General features: G+C 39.2%; 1 pseudogene; it reads right to left on the bottom strand.

Moving 5' to 3' along the window:
- Positions 1-2,016: 2,016 nt before the first annotated feature.
- On the bottom strand, positions 2,017-2,116 carry LOC119059301 (uncharacterized; annotated as a pseudogene).
- Between the last annotated feature and the right edge of the window lie 5,171 nt (positions 2,117-7,287).

Genomic DNA, 7,287 nt, shown 5'->3' on the forward strand with positions numbered 1-7,287 from the left:
TTTTAAATTTGTCGTTGTCCTTCTTTTGGTTGTGTGAGGAGGCAGAGTATATCTGTGTAAGCCTCCGTCATGCTTAAAACCCTATTTTGCTTCTTTGGTATGAGATGATCTGTATGTATCTAATAAGTCCATTTGATCTAGAGTGTTGTTCAGTGCCAGAATATTCTTGTTGATTCTTTGCTTGGAAGATATTACCATTGACAGTGGGGTGTTAAAGTTCCTTACAAAGACTGTGTTGTTTTCTATATCTTTCTTGAAGTTCTTCAAGATTTTCTTTACATATTTAGCTGCTCCTTTGTTGGGTGCATACATATTTACCAGGGTTATATCCTCCTATTGGACTATTACTTTAAGTATTAGGTAATGACCTCTTTTCTCCCTTTTTTTTGCTTTTGTTTTGAAGTCTATTCTTTTTGATATAAGTATTGCTACCCCAGCTTTCTTTTTATGTCCTTTTGCTTGGAATATTTTTTTTCCTATCCCTTCCCTTTCAACCTGCACAGTTCTTTTGTTCTGATCTGGGTCTCTTGAAGACAGCCTATAGTTGGGTCATATTTTCTTATCCATTAGCTACCCTATCTTTTGATAGAAGCATTTAATTCATTTACATTTAAGGTTATTATTGATAGGTAGTTATTTCATTGCCATTTTTTCCATACCTGTGCAGTTCCCAACACATACCTGTGCCTTTCTCCCTTTTTCTTTCTGTCTTTCTTTTTCTTCTCCTTTTTATGCAGTCCCTTTAGCATCTCTTGCAGTGCTTGTTGGTGGAGATGTACTCTTTTAAGTCTTCTTTTGTCTGGGGAGCTCTTTATTTGACCTTCCATTTTATTTATTGTTGGTCAAGTACAGTGGTCTCCATTTTCCCTGTAACCTTCCATTTTAAATGAGAGCCTTGCTAGGTAGAGTAATGTTGGTTTTAGGTCCTTGATTTTTATTACCTGGCATATTTTGTGCCAATATTTTCCGGCTTATAGTGTTTCTGCTGAGAAACCAGCTGATAGCCTTATTGGACCCTTGTATATTACTAGCTGGTTTTCCCTTGCTTCCTTTAGGAGTCTCTTTGTCTTTAAAATTTGCTATTTTAGTTATGATGTGTCTTAGAGTAGGCCTCTTTGGGTTCATATTTATTGGGACCATTTGTGCTTCCTGAACTTGCGTGAGTTTTTACCCACCAAGTTAGGGAAGATTTCTGTCATTTTTTTCAAACAGGTTTTTAATCCCTTATTCCTTTACTTCTACTTCTGATATTTCTATGGCGTGAATGTTGGTATGTTGCATGTTGTCCTGAAACTCCCTTAACTAACCTTGTTCTTTTTGAGTTATTTTTCATTTTGTTTCTCTGAGTATTTCTTTCTACCTTGTCTTCCAGCTCACTGATTTGGTTCTCTGCCTAATCTAGCCTTCTTTTAATTTTTTCTAGTGTATTTTTCATTTTAGATACTATTACTTCATTTCTTCCTGTTTCTTATCCATCGTTTCTATGTCCCTTATCATGCTGCCATTATTCTTACTAAGTTTCTCGTAGTTCTCATTGAATTCTTTGAGCATCCATATAACCATTATTTTGAAATGTATGTCTGATAGATTGGTTGCCTTAATTTCATTTAGCTCTTTTTTCTGGGGGATTATTTCTTCATCTCCCCATTTTAGGTGAGTCTTTCTGATTGTTTCTGTATCTCGGATTTCTTTGTTTTGACTGCCTGTCTTCACAGGGTGCCCTTCTGTGGTAGGAATTCTGTGGTGCATTCTCTTTGATTTCCTGATCTGGATGCACGATGGTTATTCAGATTATGTGGGCTCTCTTGTTGTACTTTGGCTTTGATTATGTGTGGTTCATTCATTGGTGGATTCTCCCCTCCAGCTGGCTGACTGGGAGTCACAACCCCCACCACATCTTGTATGCTGTTGTACAGGTGTTGGTTAACAAAGTAATACTACCCGACAGCCAAACCCATGCCAGCAAAAATACTCCCCTACCACATCATCAATATCAATAGCAATTGGGAAAAGATTGAAAATATGGAACACTTCACAAATCTGCCTGTCATTCTTGTATAGGGGCTATACTAATCTCTGTATCATTCCAATCTTACTATGTGCCACATAAGTGAGCACTGGTAAAGTACTTCTGTACCTGATATCTTTAAAAATTGTTTTAAATTTTGTGTTAGATTTGAATTTCAAAGACTTCTCTTAATCATAGATCCCTGACTATCCCACTCTTTTACCAACAAGGCTAGTAAAGTTACTTCACCAATTTTACTGTTCCACTCACCTTTCATCTTTAGATCTAGACACCCAAATGATGAATCATATAATGGAATTTCAGAGTGAACCTGCTCTCCACTGATATTCTGGTTGGGGAGTGAAGCAGCCTGAGTGAGTAGATGAGGGAGGTTCTACTCATGAAACTCTAAGGTAGAAAGTGGACTGTATATTTGGTGCAGCTGGCATGACTGGCTTACAGCTTTTATTCATGTAAACGGTAGATTTATGGCATAGTCATAATTTTAAAATGTGATTCTCAGCTGTCAGATCCTCTAGGGAGTGTAGGTAGGCTCTGCAATGGTCTTGTGGCATCTTCCCTCCCTTTTATCTGGGTTCCCAGTGCTCAAAGAACTACAGATGATTTACCTTTGGTTGCTATCTGTGCCTTCCAATTCCATCACAGTTTTAGCTAACTTGCTTTTGGCTCTTATCTTAGAATTTTGACAAGAAATTGTCATGTATATCCGTAGATGTGTATGAGGGGGAACCCAAAATACTTTATGACTTATAAAAAACTGTATATTTAGTCTTACATGTTTAAACTTCAGTCACCTTAAAAGTACTCTCCATTGATACAATACACCTATAGAGATGTCAATTTTGATGTCTTTTAGTGTTACTGCTGGTTTTGGTTTCACCTTCTCCACATCGGTTTTTCTTTGAGGATATTTTTTCATTTGGGGAAACAAAGTTTCTTGGGGCAACATCACATGAACAGGAAGGGTAGAGCATGCAGGTCATGCCATTTTTGGTAAAAAAAATTGTTGAACAACACTCAGCGTGGCGTGGGCAGGTGTGCTTGTAAATCATCCATGAAATGGGCAAGTGTGTTGGAAGACTCTTCAAAAATATTTGCTGAAGATAAATGCAGCCTCTCACAGCAATACCAGCTAGTGCACTGATACAGATGGGTTTCTAGAACACACACCTAACAAGGGAAGCCTGTACTACAAGGGGCCCATCCTCCAGAAGATAATTCCGGTAGTTCTTGTGTCCCCTTGTATACACTGTTGTCCATTGTTCATTCTCACTAATATGAGTAAGTTCCCGAACAATAATCCAAACTCTTAATATTTTTGTAACAGTTCTGAAGAGGTGATGAGTCATTATCAAGTGTCATAGGTTTGTGAGATGGGGAACTGCTGAGGTATAAGAATGTTCCCCCAAATCATTCCCTATCACAATATTCAGCATTCCAGTAAATTTACTGAATATTTGCAATGTGTTAAATATTGACTTAAGTGATTTAATATAACAGTGCATGTATTTTTATGACAATTTATATGGGAACTATTATTATCATCCTTATTTTGGGGATGAGAAATGTAAGTCACAGGGAATCCTATGACTTACACCTGTGGCCCACCTGTGGCCCAAGGTCTTAGGAAGTGACAGAGTTTGGACTATAACCCAGGTGTTCTCGGTACTGAGTCCACACTCTTGGCACTTATGCTGCAGACTCTGGCAAGGTTTTACTTTGCTATTCTGAATTTCTAGAAAAGAATAGCATAGAAAAGATGACCTTCACAGGGTCATGCCCAACTTTCAGAGCCTGAGAAGTTGTGAATGGGGCTTGTATCAGGAACCAACTTTTAACAATTTGTGATGATGATACAATAACCCTAGTATGATTCAATTTTTTTAAAATTAATTCTTTATTTTTTATAATTTAACTTCATGTTGCAAAGATGAATTGAAACTATCAATATTATAAGCTCTACATTGAAAACTAGGAAACTAGAAGTGAGTCCTAGAAACCTCTCTCAGGTTTGAGTTTCTTACTCATGTAATTCAGTTTATGTATCTAATAAGCATTGGGTGTAATCCATACCATTATCTGCCTTTACCTAAAGTCCTCAATCAGTGATTCTCTCCTGTTTTTCTATAGCACTTTGGGGTGCTACAGAAAAACAGGATTCTGATTCTGATTGTTACAGAATAGACCCATGGAGGGGGGAATGATATACTATTACCAAATGGATGCCCCATTTCCCAGGGTTCCCCTCTACTAGTTTTGCCTTGCCTGCCACCAGGAATTATAGCTCTCAATGTCATGGATTGGTGAAAAGGAATTATTTATTCAAAAGTTATATGGACTTAACAGTAATGACTTAGTGTCTTCATTAAAATCTCAATGTCCCTTAAAACATCGACAAACACACAGTCCTCCCTTTCCCCCTTTGCCAAGTCCGTGGTACCATATCTCAGGAAAAGAAATAGAAGTCTGTGGCTCAGGTAGCCCCCAGTCCTTCCTAGTAATCTGTGTTCAGCTGGCAGGCCTCCTGCAGTTCCCAGCACCATCAGCTGTGTCACCAGGATCCCCAATTTCTAATCTAAACTCAAGTGTCACCTTCTCATGGCCCACCAGCAAGAGTCCATTCACCCTTTTCTTTCCTCCAGTGTCTCTCCTGCTTCCTAAGCCACGTGGCAAGAGGGAACACCCCAAAGCTGGGTGGTCCCTCCTTTTTCTCTGCAAGGCCGAGTGGTCCCTTGTAGCATGCTGCCATGCTGGGTTTAAATCCCAGCACCAGTCTTCCTCTACAGCCCCATTTCTGACTCCTTCCACAACTGGCAATACCTGCCAGCATTCCTGTATTTTTTTGAGATTTTCTGGGTTGCTGTAGTAAGTCTGGGCAGGCATGGCCCCATGGTGTGGAGACAATCATCTCCAAGCTCTCACATAGGGGCTGTAACCAAGGGGAATTATCTCCCAGTTACATCTTGGGTGGAAGTCGCTTCCATTCCCCTGGCTCAAAGCATGGCCATAACTATTTAACATATCCATGAAACCAGTTACAAGTTATAGATGTGTTAAATGACCATGCCTGAGGTTACACGCAAAACTGTTGCTATGCAGAACGACTCTCAATGGCCCTGCTCCATGTGTCCCATTCCCCAGTTCAGACTTGTGGGGGTAAGGACATCATATACATATATATTTACTGAGCTCTGGACCCCATTGCAAACCCCTATTTGGTGGTGAGGGGCTGGCTGTACCCTGTTACATGATCACCTCATTAAAAGTCATAAAATTATGAAATTAAAATGTGCCTACTTACTACTCTATAAAATACCTGTGATATCATGGCACTTTTTGGTGGGTGAAAATGAGGGTTATTTTTGTAATATAATTCCACAAAGAGTATTAGTAACTATATAAGAGTACAGAGAATATTTATATTTATTTAGCTATGTACCTATGTTCCATAATGCCAAGTGTGACTAGATATCGAATTAAAATTGAAGATAAGCACAAGACTGAAGTTGAAACAGTTGAATGAGGAGACTAGAAACAATAAAGGGGGAAAACTGGTTGATTTCAAGAACAGTAATCATGCTGTTGGAATGTACTGTTGGGGGTGGAGAAGGAAGAATAGGTTGAAAGAAAAAGAACGTCAAAGGAAGATAAATCTTCCTCTTTAATTAATTAATTAATTAGTTGGACTTCACCTAAGCAGGAGGGCTGGTTGTCAGGAGAACCATTCATGTAACTAGAGGGTTAAACTTTCAGTCCCACTCCCCGGACCTTAGGGCAAGTTATGGGAAGAGGGGTTGAAGGTTGAATCAACTAAAGGCCAATGATTTGATCACTTATACTTATGTAAGGAAGCATCCACAAAATTCCAAAAGAACAGGATTCGGAGAGCTTCCAGGTTTGTGAACACTTGAAGATTCAGCAAGAGTGTGCTCTCTGGGACAGAGTTCCACATGGAAGACAAATTTTCTTTAAAATCCATGCTATCTGCAATCAAAGAACCTTTCCAGTGTATGAAGGCAGTGGCACAATGCCCTGTGGTCTGGCAACTGAGGTTATCAGAGGACTTTTGCTGTGTGGTTAAAAGAAGTAGAAAGGATGTAAAAGAGTTTACTAAACAGAAACAGCCATACAAGTGCAGGACCAGAGGGCTTTGGAAATGGCACAGAAGAGATTGTCATCCTGCCGCAGCATCCAGACTGGCCTCCTGCATTTACTACAGATGGCTGGCATGAAGCCTCAGTTCAGATGCATGAGAAAATGCCCACAGTTTGTGTGGCCCTTGAATTAGTGTTTAATTCAAGGGACCATGAAACAAAGGATCACATCATTTCTACCTCACAGGGCAATGGGAATTTGATGGGTGTGTCTTTCACTGAATCAGGGTCTAGACTTTGCACTGAGACCACTCTTCCCATCCCCCAGTCTTGTGGATGTAGTTTAGACAAATACCTATTACCCTATGGCAACGGCCAATGATATGGCATCTCACTGGCCAGCACAATCAAAGTGTCTTTGTCTTCTCATGTGTTCTCTGTAGTTACAGTATAAAGGGAAGATGTAATACTTGGAGGCTTTTAAAATATAAGCTAGTATTTTCGGCATATATGGTAGAGATAGCAAATACTTTGGTGCGTGAAAAGGGACCAGAGTGTCCTTTGACATTAATTAGCAAGTTATCGGGTGGTTTTAAAAGTCATTATTATTTGAATCCATAAAATTATGGAGTTGTATTAGATAATCCTTAGGTTTTTTTCATACCTTAAGTTTTAGAACACTTCACCCACTAAAATTTTTTACTATGTAGTATATGGTTACCCCTTATTTTTCTTTTTAATTAAATTTATTGGGGTGACACTGGTTAACACAATTACACTGGTTTCAGCTGCACAATTCTATAACACCTCATCTATACACTGTATTGTATATTCACCGCCCCAAGTCAACTCCCTTTTTATCACCGTTCATTCTCCCACACCGTCCTCTGCCAACCCCACCTCAATCCCCCCAGAAATCACCACACTGTTTCCCTGTCCATGGGTTTTTTCTCTTTTTCTTTTCCTTTTTGCTCAATCCTTCTAGTCCACCCCATATCACCCAACACCTTCCTCTGAATCTGCCATCCCCCAACAGCTGCCAGCCTGTTCTCTAAGTTGCCTTTTATGGTTGTCTTTTGTAGTCTTTTTTGGTAATGATAGTTTACATTGAATTTTTGGCTTCTGTCATTTGGCTCACATGATTTTTGTTTTTCATTTTGTGTT

The sequence above is a fragment of the Artibeus jamaicensis genome, unplaced genomic scaffold, assembly GCF_021234435.1.
Source record: "Artibeus jamaicensis isolate MK-2021 breed Jamaican fruit bat unplaced genomic scaffold, CSHL_Jam_final contig_760, whole genome shotgun sequence".
In the NCBI taxonomy this organism is placed as follows: Eukaryota; Metazoa; Chordata; class Mammalia; order Chiroptera; family Phyllostomidae; genus Artibeus; species Artibeus jamaicensis.